The sequence below is a fragment of the Lolium rigidum genome, chromosome 4 (assembly GCF_022539505.1).
Source record: "Lolium rigidum isolate FL_2022 chromosome 4, APGP_CSIRO_Lrig_0.1, whole genome shotgun sequence".
Taxonomy (NCBI): Eukaryota; Viridiplantae; Streptophyta; class Magnoliopsida; order Poales; family Poaceae; genus Lolium; species Lolium rigidum.
Window position 1 is genome coordinate 72,408,199 of NC_061511.1, and position 13,502 is coordinate 72,421,700.

Below are 13,502 nucleotides of genomic sequence, written 5' to 3' on the forward strand. Positions count from 1 at the left end.
CATACATACCATTATTTAGCAACACATGAAGGATAGCACTGAACACTGATTGCCGATACTTACCCAAGGACCTGTTGTTGCTTATATCCTGAAGAGGGGTGCGTTCCACATCACGATTCGGAGATGACATCCCAAAAGCTTACCCAAGGAGTAGTACAGCAACAACACTGTTCATATGAATATGCATGCCATTAACTAAATCGAGAAACGCATGGATAATGTTACATATAGACAGTACCAGCATAAATAGTTGTCTTCTTAACCTAATAGGAGTATCATGTGGACCGCCAAAGGGATGGCTGGCGTGTTATTATAGTGTTCAAAATGATGGAACCGTGAAAGATATTGCAGAAAAGCTAGAGATTGCATTTTTTGGCATTGATCAAGTTCATTGTATTTGTAAATGGGGTATGATTTTTTACCTGTCTGAACTTGCAGGAAGGTGATAGCTGCCGCCAGCACTCCAGCAAGGCACGACGCTGTACAGGAAGGATGTGGCGGTCCAGGCAGCGGCGTGTGTTGCGGTGGCAGCGAGGGCACCGTATAGGGAGGCGGCGACGGTGCTGCCGACGGCGTGTGACACAGTGGCAGTGAGCGCGCCGTCCAGGGAGGTAAAGCTCGAAGAAAGGGACGTGCTGCCGGCGGCGTGAGCAGGGAGAACGGCAGGGAGAAAGGGATCCGCTAGCAGTCCAGCTGGCAGGACGCTGTATAGGGAGGCTGTGGCGGTCCAGGCAGCGGCGTGGGTTGCGGTGCCAGCGAGGGCACCGTCGAGGGAGGCGTTGACGGTGATGCCGGCAGCGTATGAAGCGAGAGCGCCCTCCGGGGCAACGGTGCAACCGACGGCGTGTGACACGGTGGCGGCCGAGCGCGCCGTCCGGGGAGGTAAAGCTCCGGGGAGAAAGGGGCGTCGTTGCCGGCGGCGTACGAGCGGGGGCGAGTCAAATCAGGGAGGACGACGTCGAGGGAGAAAGGGATCGTGGATCGTGGGAATTAATCAGTTTCCTTTTGTGTTGCGATCATCAGGGACGGGCGCGCGTGGTTTCGTATTTTCCTCTGCGGCAGAGTATGTCCGTCATCCTAATTTGCTAAGTGCACCAAAGAGATTTGATCAGGCTAATTATAATTGGTATGTTTAGTGGGCCTGATTGTTGGGTTGTAGTGCATCCGTGTACGTTGTGGGGTGCAGTTAGAGAAATTCATGTTTGTTCCTTTATAAGTAGTAGAGATAAGGATCCTCTAACTGCTTAAAGAGTGTACGAGCGGTTTGTTTTGCAATCTGGCCAGCTTTGTGACATTAGCGGACAATTCTTTCGTTCAAAACCGCAAAAACAATTACGTAATATTTTATTATTTTGTCTCTTCTGCGATATTCTATCTTAGCCGCATTAGCAGTGACAGAAATGATTGACATTTTACACCTGAAGATTCTTCGTGTGTACGACGGTGTCGTATCCACCATAGGTACCAACACGTGGCCCCAACTACCTCTTTGTACCCAACATTATCGAAGCCCGGGAGCATCCTATCGTTTGTACCCAACAAATGCTCCAAGACTGTTGAGGCAGCGCAGTCAATTGTCGTCGCCTCCTCGACTGAATTGACGATTCCCAACAACGTCCAGATTTGGTGCTCCGCGTCACACTGGAAAAGGAGATGAGCCACATCTTCTGGACATTGCATGCATATCGGACATTGGCCCGAGGAGCCAATGTGGCGATTCACGAGAATAGATTTTAGAGGAACAACAGCATGTAAAGCACGCCATAAGAAGATTTTAATCTTGCTTGGGAGTTTCAAACACCATAGCACCTTCAGATTGGATTTGTTGCTGACGTCCCAGGGAGGGCCAGAAACCCAGACCTTGCACCAAAAGTATGTTTCCACCAGACCCTTTTGCACCATTCTTGCTTCGTTTTCACATAAGACACATGACTTATCTTTTGTTCATGAAACTTTTATGTAAACAATACATGTGTAACTCCTTTTCAGAAGTTTTTAAAGTACATTGGAACAGATGACATACTCTATGATATCTGAAAATTTGTTTTCCTCTAAAATGCATCTATTTTATCACGTGCAAGTTGGAGTAGATAAACTATATTGGAATAAAAAATCGATTAAAAACTCGCTAGAAGGAGGGCTCGAACCTCCGACCTTGTGGTTAACAGCCACACGCTCTAGCCAACTGAGCTATTCCAGCTTTCTGTAGATTACGTTCAATAGTTTTACAAATTAACATTGGTTCCGTCAAATCCACACAACTCTGCTAACCATCTAGCATACTAGTCCTTTTAGACGTGCTCACTTATATTGCATTCTTACAACGATCAATGATAACCGAGACCAGATCCTCCAGGGGGTTTCTCAGCCAACACACCTCACGATATTGAGAACTACCTCCATCACAGCAAAGTTTGTGAGTTGTGCCTTGTTCTTTTTTTTTGAGATCAAGAGGCTGCAACTTTATTAATCAATGTCACGAGCTAAAGCATCCAATACATAATCTGGGAAAGACGAAACCCAGGTATTACACAATTTATTTTTGCAGCCTTCCTTAGCTAACTTATGCGCCACTCCGTTACCAGAACGACGGACATGCATGATCAAGGAGTCCTCAAACTCGCCAATCAGCACCTTTATCTCCTCAACCAAAGGGCCATGGACCGATCGATCCAACTCCTCCTTCCGAAGCTTGCTGACCACTCCAGCGCAATCTGTCTCCAGCACCAGCCTCCTCGTTCCCAGTTGTCGGGCAGCTTGGACCGCACGCTTACACGCTAGAAGCTCCACCCTCTCAGGATCCGTCTCGCGAGGGAAAAAATGGCAGGCGCCCAACAGCGCGTCGCCATGGTGATCTCTGATGATCACCCCCACCCCGCCAGTTCCTTCACCAGGAGATAGAGCGCCATCGGCGTTCGCTTTGTGCCAGCCTTCCTCCGGAGGGAGCCAGTGCTCCACTTCTGGATGAGACCGTTGCCCGCTGCTCGGTTTTAGCGATCGCCACTCTTCCACTAGGCCAATAATTCGCCGTGCAGTCCGGTCCGGGTCCTCAATCATAGGCTCGTCGCGGGCGTCGTTACGAGCCAACCACATATGATATAGAGCCATCATAGCCAGCGCTAGCTCCCTCTCCTTCAACCCCGCTATCCAGTCCAGAAGCCATGTTTGCAGCTCCCCATGCGAGCGACAGTCACGTGGTGGCGCAGCCAATCGCAGACCCGAACGCTCCTTCAGCAGCTCCCAGACCCGCACCGAATGTGGACAGGCCCAAAAACGATGATGGATCGTCTCTGCCCTGTTGCAAGCAACACATACCACCCCTGCTTTGATATTCCTCCTGCGCAGTTCGTCGCCCACCGCAAGACCATTCTTAACAAGTCTCCAACAGTGCACTTTGGCCTTACCAGGAACATTCGCCGCCCACAGCGAGAGCCAACCTCGATGCTCTGAGCAGTTCAGAGATGAACTACCCCTCCCTGCCGCCATCTGTTTCATATGCTGTTTGAGGTGGTATGCTGAGCGTACACTAAAAACCCCCGATTTGGTGTAATTCCAAGCAACATAATCAACTGTTCCCGCTCTACCTACAGGGATTTTCAGTATGTCGGCCACATCCTCCTCAAAGAACACCTCATTAAGCTTCGCTATGTCCCATCCCATACCTCCAGGCAGGAGTAGTTCTTGCACTTTCTGTACCTCCTGGTTCGGTTTGTGTCCAAAAGGTCTTTGTAGTGATGAACGAGGTATCCAGTTTTGATTCCACACGTCGATTGAAGCACCATTCCCCACTCTCCAGACTAGTCCCTCCTTCAGCAGGTCCCTCCCATGCAAGATACTTCTCCAGGTAAACGAGGCCCGCTTTGGACATTTGGCGCTCAAAAAATGAACATCCTTGAAATATCTGGCCCGGAGAACCCGAGCACACAAGGAGTCCGGCGTAGTAACCATCCTCCATGCTTGCTTAGCAAGGAGGGCTTGGTTAAAATCACTATAGTCCCGGAATCCCATGCCACCACTGCGCTTAGCCGAGCACATTCGCTCCCAACTAATCCAGTGAACCTTCCTCTTTCCCTTGCCATCTCCCCACCAAAAGTTCGAGGAGATCGATGATAGCTCAGCACACTGACCTTTGGCAAGTTGAAAACACCCCATGGAATAAGTGGATACCGCTTGCAGAACTGATTTCACCAGAACCTCCTTTCCCGCCTTGGATAGCCCTTGTCCCTTCAACCCCGCCACCTTATTGCGTGATCGTTCCGTCAGATGCTTAAAGACCCCCTGCTTTTGTCGCCCTACCACCGTTGGTAAGCCGAGGTAGCGCTCGGACAAGGCTTCACACTGGATGCCAATGGATGTCTTGAGGGTATTCCTTGTGCCTTCCCCACAGCCTTTGCCAAAGAATATGGATGATTTCTGAAGATTTACTCGCTGTCCGGAGCAGGCCTCATATTTCTGCAAAACCCCCTTCAGAGTTTCCAAGTTGCTCCTGCTAGCTTCCAAGAACACTATACTGTCATCCGCAAAAAGTAGATGCGTCACTTTTGTAGGATAACGTTGCATAGAAAACAAAAATTTTCCTACCGCGAACACGCAATCCAAGCCAAGATGCAATCTAGAAGACGGTAGCAACGAGGGGGTATCGAGTCTCACCCTTGAAGAGATTCCAAAGCCTACAAGATGAGGCTCTTGTTGCTGCGGTAGACGTTCACTTGCCGCTTGCAAAAGCGCGTAGAAGATCTTGATCACGATCGGTTCCGGCGCCACGAACGGGCAGCACCTCCGTACTCGGTCACACGTCCGGTTGTTGATGAAGACGACGTCCACCTCCCCGTTCCGGCGGGCAGCGGAAGTAGTAGCTCCTCTTGAATCCGACGGCACGACGGCGTGGTGTCGGTGGTGGTGAAGAAGTCCGGCGGAGCTTCGCTAAGCGTGCGGGAAGTGGAGGAGCGGGGCGGCTAGGGTTTGGGGAGAGGGGGCGCCGGCCACTATAGGGGTGCGGCCACCTTGGTGGTGTTTTAGGTGGCCGGCCCCCTCCCCTTGTCCCTCATTATATAGGTGGAACCCCAAGAGGTGGTGTCCAAGTCTTCGAATAAGACCCGAACCAAATCCTTCCATAGGAGGGGGCAATCCTAGCCCAACTAGGACTCCCACCCAAAGGTGGGATTCCCACCTCCCATGTGGGGGGGTGGCCGGCCCCTAAGGGGAGTCCATTTGGGACTCCTCCCCCACTAGGGTTGGCCGGCCATGGGGGTGGAGTCCCTTGTGGACTCCACCTTCCTTGGTGGTTTCTTCCGGACTTTTCTAGAACCTTCTAGAACCTTCCATAGAACCTTCCGCGACATTTTATTCACATAAAATGACATCCTATATATGAATCTTATTCTCCGGACCATTCGGGACTCCTCGTGATGTCCGGGATCACATCCGGGACTCCGAACAAATATTCCAACTTCATTCCATATTCAAGAACTACCATTTCAACATCCAACTTTAAGTGTGTCACCCTACGGTTCGAGAACTATGCGGACATGGTTGAGTACTCACTCCGACCAATAACCAATAGCGGGATCCGGAGATCCATAATGGCTCCCACATATTCAACGATGACTTTAGTGATCGAATGAACCATTCACATACATTACCAATTCCCTTTGTCTCGCGATATTTTACTTGTCCGAGGTTTGATCTTCGGTATCACTCTATACCTTGTTCAACCTCGTCTCCCGACAAGTACTCTTTACTCGTACCGTGGTATGTGGTCTCTTATGAACTCATTCATATGCTTGCAAGACATTAGACGACATTCCACCGAGAGGGCCCGGAGTATATCTATCCGTCATCGGGATGGACAAATCCCACTATTGATCCATATGCCTCAACTCATACTTTCCGGATACTTAATCCCACCTTTATAGCCACCCATTTACGCGAGTGGTGTTTGGTGTAATCAAAGTACCTTTCCGGTATAAGTGATTTACATGATCTCATGGTCATAAGGACTAGGTAACTATGTATCGAAAGCTTATAGCAAACAACTTAATGACGAGATCTTATGCTACGCTTAATTGGGTGTGTCCATTACATCATTCATATAATGATATAACCTTGTTATTAATAACATCCAATGTTCATGATTATGAAACTAATCATCCATTAATCAACAAGCTAGTTTAAGAGGCATACTAGGGACTTCTTGTTTGTCTACATATCACACATGTACTAATGTTTCGGTTAATACAATTCTAGCATGATATATAAACATTTATCATAAACATAGAGATATAAATAATAACTACTTTTATTATTGCCTCTAGGGCATATCTCCTTCGAGTCTCCCACTTGCACTAGAGTCAATAATCTAGATTACATTGTAATATACCTAACACCCATGGCATTCCGGTGTTGGTCATGCTTTGCCCTAGGGAGAGCTTTAGTCAACGGATCTGCTACATTCGGATCGGTGTGTACTTTGCAAATCTTTACTTCTCCATCTTCGATGTACTCGCGAATCGAGTGGTAACGCAGCTTGATATGCTTCAGACCTCTTGTGTGACCTTGGCTCTTGTGCATTGGCGATGGCACCCATGTTATCACGAGTAAATGATTAATGGGTCCAATGCACTAGGAACCACACCGAGCTCTACAATGAACCTCTTCATCCATACCGCTTCGATGAAGCCTCCGAAGCCGCTATGTACTCCGATTCTGTTGAAGACTTCGCCACCGTGCACTTCGCTTCGAGCTTGCCCGACTCATCTGCAGCACCATTCAATATAAACACGTACCCGGATTGTGACTTAGAGTCATCGGGATCGGTGTTCCAACTTGCATCGGTGTAACCATTTACAACGAGCTCTTGGTCACCTCCATAACAAAGAAACATATCCTTAGTTCTTTTCAAGTACTTTAGGATATTCTTGACCGCTGTCCGAGTGTTCCATTCCTGGATCACTTTGATATCTCGCTAGTCAAACTAACAAGCATGTGCTATATCCGGTCTAGTACATAGCATGGCATACATGATAGATCCTATCGCCGAGGCATAGGGGATAATACTCATCCTTTCTCTTTCATCCGTCGTAGCCGGTCCTTGAGTCTTACTCAAGACCTTGCCTGGTAACATAGGTAAGAATCCTTTCTTACTTTCGTCCATTCTAAATTTCTTTAGAATCTTGTCCGGATATGTACTCTGCGATAGCCCTATTAAGCGTCTTGATCTATCTCTATAAATCTTGATGCCTAATATATACGATGCTTCACCAAGGTCTTTCATTGAAAAACTATTATTCAAATAACCTTTTACACTCGCTTAATAGTTCTATATCATTCCCAATTAATAATATGTCATCTACATATAATATCGGGAATGCTACGGAGCTCCCACTCACTTTCTTGTAAATACGAGGCCTCTCCATGACACTCGTATAAACCCAAAGTCTTTGATCACCTTATCAAAGCGTCGGTTCCAACTTCTTGATGCTTGCTTCAGTCCATAGATTGAACGCTGAAGTTTGCATACTTTGTCAGCATTTTTAGGATCGACAAAAACTTTTGGGTTGTACCATATACAACTCTTCCTCAATGTCTCCATTAAGGAACGCCGTTTTGACATCCATCTGCCAAATCTCATAATCGAAAAATGCAGCTATTGCTAACAAAATCCTCACAGATTTTAGCTTCGCTACAGGTGAGAAAGTCTCATCGTAGTCAACTCCTTGAATTTGTCGGAAACCCTTTGCGACAAGTCGAGCTTTATAGACTATAATATTACCATCAGCATCTGTTTTTCTCTTGAAGATCCATTTATTCTCGACAGACTTTTCGGCTATCGGGTAAGTCTACCAAAGTCCATACTTTGTTATCATACATGGATCCCATTTCGGATTTCATGGCTTCTTGCCATTTGTTGGAATCGGGCTTATCATCGCTTCTTCATACGTCGCAGGGTCCTCATCATTGTTATCCACAATCATGACATTTAGACAAGGATCATACCAATCGGGAGTGGCACGTTCCCTTGTCGATCCGCGAGGTTCGATAGTTTCCTCGTTCGAAGTTTCATGATCATTATCATTAGCTTCCTCTCGTTGCCGGTGTAGGCGGTACGAGTACAACTTCCGCATCTGCGCTACTCCGATCAACGAGTATAGATTCATCAATCTCATCGAGTTCTACTTTTCTTCCAAGTCACTTCTTTAGTGAGAAATTCTTTCTCAAGAAAGGTTCCGTTCTTTGCAACAAATATTTTGCCTTCGGATTTGTGATAGAAAGTATACCCTATAGTTTCCTTAGGGTATCCTATGAAGATGCATTTCTCCGCTTTGGGTTCTAGCTTGTCCGGTTGTAACTTCTTTACATAGGCTTCGCAACCCCAAACTTTCAGGAACGACAACTTAGGTTTCTTATTAAACCATAATTCATACGGTGTCGTTTCTACGGATTTTGATGGTGCTCTATTTAAAGTGAATGCGGCTGTCTCTAATGCATAACTCCAAAATGATAATGGCAAATCAGTAAGAGACATCATAGAACGAACCATATCTAAGAGAGTTCGATTACGACGTTCGGAAACACCGTTTCGTTGTGGTGTTCCCGGCGGTGTCAATTGTGAAAGTATTCCGCATTTCTTTAAATGCATGCCAAACTCATAACTCAGATATTCACCTCCACGATCAGATCGTAGAAATTTTATCTTCTTGTTACGTTGATTTTCTACTTCACTTTGAAATTCCTTAAACTTTTCGAAAGTTTCGGATTTATGTTTCATGAAATAGATATACCCATATCTACTCAGATCATCTGTGAAGGTTAGAACATAACGATAACCACCGCGCGATGCTACACTCATTGGTCCGCACACATCGGTATGTATGATTTCCAATAAGTCGGTAGCTCGCTCCATCATACCAGAAAATGGAGTCTTAGTCATTTTTCCCATTAGACATGCTTCGCATCTGTCAAGTGACTCAAAGTCAAGTGATTCAAGTAATCCATCAGTATGGAGTTTCTTCATGCGCTTCACTCCAATATGACCAAGACGACAGTGCCACATATAAGTAGAATTATCATTCAATTTAATTCGCTTAGCATCAATGTTATGTATATGCGTATCACTACTATCGAGATCTAACGTAAATAAGCCATTCTTTTGTGGTGCTCGACCATAAAAGATATTATTCATAAAAATAGAACAACCATTATTCTCGGACTTGAATGAATAACCGTCTTGCATTAAACAAGATCCAGATATAATGTTCATGCTCAACGCGGGTACAAAATAACAATTATTTAGGCTTAAAACTAATCCCGAAGGTAGATGTAGAGGAAGTGTGCCGACAGCGATCACATCGACTTTGGATCCATTTCCAACGCGCATTGTCACTTCATCTTTCGGTAGTCTTCGTTTATTCTTTAGTTCCCTGTTTCGAGTTACGGATATGAGCAACCGAACCAAGTATCAAATACCCGTGTACTAGAACGAGAACCAGTGAGATAAACATCTATAACATGTATATCGGATATACCTTCTTTCTTCTTCTTGACAAGGCCGCTCTTCGGATCAGCCGGATACTTGGAGCAATTACGCTTCCGGTGTCCCTTCTCCTTGCAGTAATAACACTCAAGCATCGGGCTTAGGGCCGTTCTTAGGTTTCATAGGAGGCGTGGCAGCTTTCTTGCCACCCTTCTTGAATTTTCCCTTAGACTTGCCCTGTTTCTTGAAACTAGTGGTTTTGTTGACCATCAACACTTGGTGCTCTTTCTTGATCTCAATCTCAGCAGCTTTTAGCATGCCAAAAAGTTCAGGTAACTCCTTGTTCATGTTCTGCATATTGTAGTTCATCACAAAGTTCTTGTAACTTGGTGGCAGTGATTGAAGGACACGATTAATCCCCAGTCTGTTAGGAATCACTATTCCCAAGTCACTGAGTTTCTTCGCATGCCCGGTCATGGCGAGCATGTGCTCACTAATGGAGCTGCCTTCTTCCATCATACAGCCGAAGAAATGTTTCGATGCTTCATAGCATTCCACGGCCGCATGAGTCTCGAAAATAGTCTTTAACTCTTTCATCAACTCATGAGGATCGTGGTGCTCAAAACGTTTTTGAAGATCGGATTCCAGCATCGCACAGGATGGCACACCGTACTTGAGAGTACCGAGTTTTCCGAGTCTCGTAAACAGCTTTTACTTCATCGGTTTCGGCTTCGCAGGAGGGTCACCTAGCGGTGCATCAAGCACATATTGCAGATTTCCGCCGGAGAGGAAGATCCTCACATGACGGAACCAGTCGGTGAAGTTGCTACCGTTGCTCTTAAGCTTTTCTTTCTCTAGGAACTCGGTTAAAATTGATTGGGGACGCCATCTCTACAACATATATTTGCAATAGTTTAGACTAAGTTTATGACAAATTGAGTTCAAATTTTAATTCAATATAATTAAAAATCTAGGTGAACTCCCACTCAAAACAATATCCCTCGCATTGTCTTAGTGATCACACGAACCAAATCCACCACACCATAGTCCGATCATCACGAGACAAGGTGTAATTTCAATGGCGAACACTCAAAGTGTTCATCATATCAATCATATGATTCATGCTCTACCTTTCGGTATCACGTGTTCCGAGACCATGTCCGTACATGCTAGGCTCGTCAAGGCCACCTTAGTATCCGCATGTGCAAATCGGCTTGCACCCGTTGTATGCACTTGTTGATTCTATCACACCCGATCATCACGAGATGCTTCGAAACGACAAGTCTTGGCAACGGTGCTACTAAGGATGAACACTTTATTATCTTGAGATTTTAGTGAGGGATCATCTTATAATGCTACCGTCGCGATCTAAGCAAAATAAGATGCATAAAAGGATTAACATCACATGCAGCTTTATATGTGATATGATATGGCCCTTTAGTCTTTGCGCCTTTGATCTTCATCTCCAAAGCACGGACATGATCTCCATCATCTTCGGGCATGATCTCCATCATCGTCGGCGAAGCACCAAGGTCAATGGCGCCGTCTTCATGATTGTCCTCCATGTAGCAACTATTACAACTACTTTGAAATACTACTCAACATGAAATTTAAAGACAACCATAAGGCTCCCGCCGGTTGCCACAATACAATAATGATCATCTCATACATATTCATCATCACATTATGGCCATATCACATCACCAAACCCTGCAAAAACAAGTTAGACGCTCTCTAATTTGGTTTGCATATTTTACGTGGTTTAGGGTTTTCGATATAGATCTAATCTACCTACGAACATGAACCACAACGTTGATACTAATGTTGTCAATAGAAGAGTAAATTGAATCTTTACTATAGTAGGAGAGACAGACACCCGCAAAGCCTCTTATGCAATACAAGTTGCATGTCGAACGAGGAACAAGTCTCATGAACGCGGTCATGTAAAGTTAGTCCGAGCCGCTTCATCCCACTATGCCATAAAGATGCAAAGTACTCAACTAAAGATAACAAGAGCATCAACGCCCACAAACCATTGTGTTCTACTCGTGCAACCATCTATGCATAGACACGGCTCGATACCACCGTAGGATAACGTTGCATAGAAAACAAAAATTTTCCTACCGCGAACACGCAATCCAAGCCAAGATGCAATCTAGAAGACGGTAGCAACGAGGGGTATCGAGTCTCACCCTTGAAGAGATTCCAAAGCCTACAAGATGAGGCTCTTGTTGCTGCGGTAGACGTTCACTTGCCGCTTGCAAAAGCGCGTAGAAGATCTTGATCACGATCGGTTCCGGCGCCACGAACGGGCAGCACCTCCGTACTCGGTCACACGTCCGGTTGTTGATGAAGACGACGTCCACCTCCCCGTTCCAGCCGGGCAGCGGAAGTAGTAGCTCCTCTTGAATCCGACGAGCACGACGGCGTGGTGTCGGTGGTGGTGAAGAAGTCCGGCGGAGCTTCGCTAAGCGTGCGGGAAGTGGAGGAGCGGGGCGGCTAGGGTTTGGGGAGAGGGGCGCCGGCCACTATAGGGGTGCGGCCACCTTGGTGGTGTTTTAGGTGGCCGGCCCCCTCCCCTTGTCCCTCATTATATAGGTGGAACCCCAAGAGGTGGTGTCCAAGTCTTCGAATAAGACCCGAACCAAATCCTTCCATAGGAGGGGGCAATCCTAGCCCAACTAGGACTCCCACCCAAAGGTGGGATTCCCACCTCCCATGTGGGGGTGGCCGGCCCCTAGGGGAGTCCATTTGGGACTCCTCCCCCACTAGGGTTGGCCGGCCATGGGGGTGGAGTCCCTTGTGGACTCCACCTTCCTTGGTGGTTTCTTCCGGACTTTTCTAGAACCTTCTAGAACCTTCCATAGAACCTTCCGCGACATTTTATTCACATAAAATGACATCCTATATATGAATCTTATTCTCCGGACCATTCCGGGACTCCTCGTGATGTCCGGGATCACATCCGGGACTCCGAACAAATATTCCAACTTCATTCCATATTCAAGAACTACCATTTCAACATCCAACTTTAAGTGTGTCACCCTACGGTTCGAGAACTATGCGGACATGGTTGAGTACTCACTCCGACCAATAACCAATAGCGGGATCTGGAGATCCATAATGGCTCCCACATATTCAACGATGACTTTAGTGATCGAATGAACCATTCACATACATTACCAATTCCCTTTGTCTCGCGATATTTTACTTGTCCGAGGTTTGATCTTCGGTATCACTCTATACCTTGTTCAACCTCGTCTCCGACAAGTACTCTTTACTCGTACCGTGGTATGTGGTCTCTTATGAACTCATTCATATGCTTGCAAGACATTAGACGACATTCCACCGAGAGGGCCCAGAGTATATCTATCCGTCATCGGGATGGACAAATCCCACTATTGATCCATATGCCTCAACTCATACTTTCCGGATACTTAATCCCACCTTTATAGCCACCCATTTACGCGGTGGTGTTTGGTGTAATCAAAGTACCTTTCCGGTATAAGTGATTTACATGATCTCATGGTCATAAGGACTAGGTAACTATGTATCGAAAGCTTATAGCAAACAACTTAATGACGAGATCTTATGCTACGCTTAATTGGGTGTGTCCATTACATCATTCATATAATGATATAACCTTGTTATTAATAACATCCAATGTTCATGATTATGAAACTAATCATCCATTAATCAACAAGCTAGTTTAAGAGGCATACTAGGGACTTCTTGTTTGTCTACATATCACACATGTACTAATGTTTCGGTTAATACAATTCTAGCATGATATATAAACATTTATCATAAACATAGAGATATAAATAATAACTACTTTTATTATTGCCTCTAGGGCATATCTCCTTCAACTTTCGGCCCACTCGCACCAAAACTCACTCCTGCAAGGTCCCTTTCTTGCTGCGCACGCCTAAGCAGAGCTGAGAAACCTTCGACACAGAATAAGAATAGATAGGGAGAGAGAGGATCCCCCTGCTGCAGGCCTCTCGTCGGCGTGAACGAGTCCGACACA

At 46.1% G+C, this 13,502-nt stretch overlaps 1 non-coding gene across 1 annotated transcript; it reads right to left on the reverse strand.

Annotated features, from left to right (window-relative positions):
- Nucleotides 1-2,126: 2,126 nt before the first annotated feature.
- On the reverse strand, nucleotides 2,127-2,200 carry TRNAN-GUU. The gene has a single exon. It is a non-coding gene; the product is annotated as a tRNA-Asn (tRNA).
- Between the last annotated feature and the right edge of the window lie 11,302 nt (nucleotides 2,201-13,502).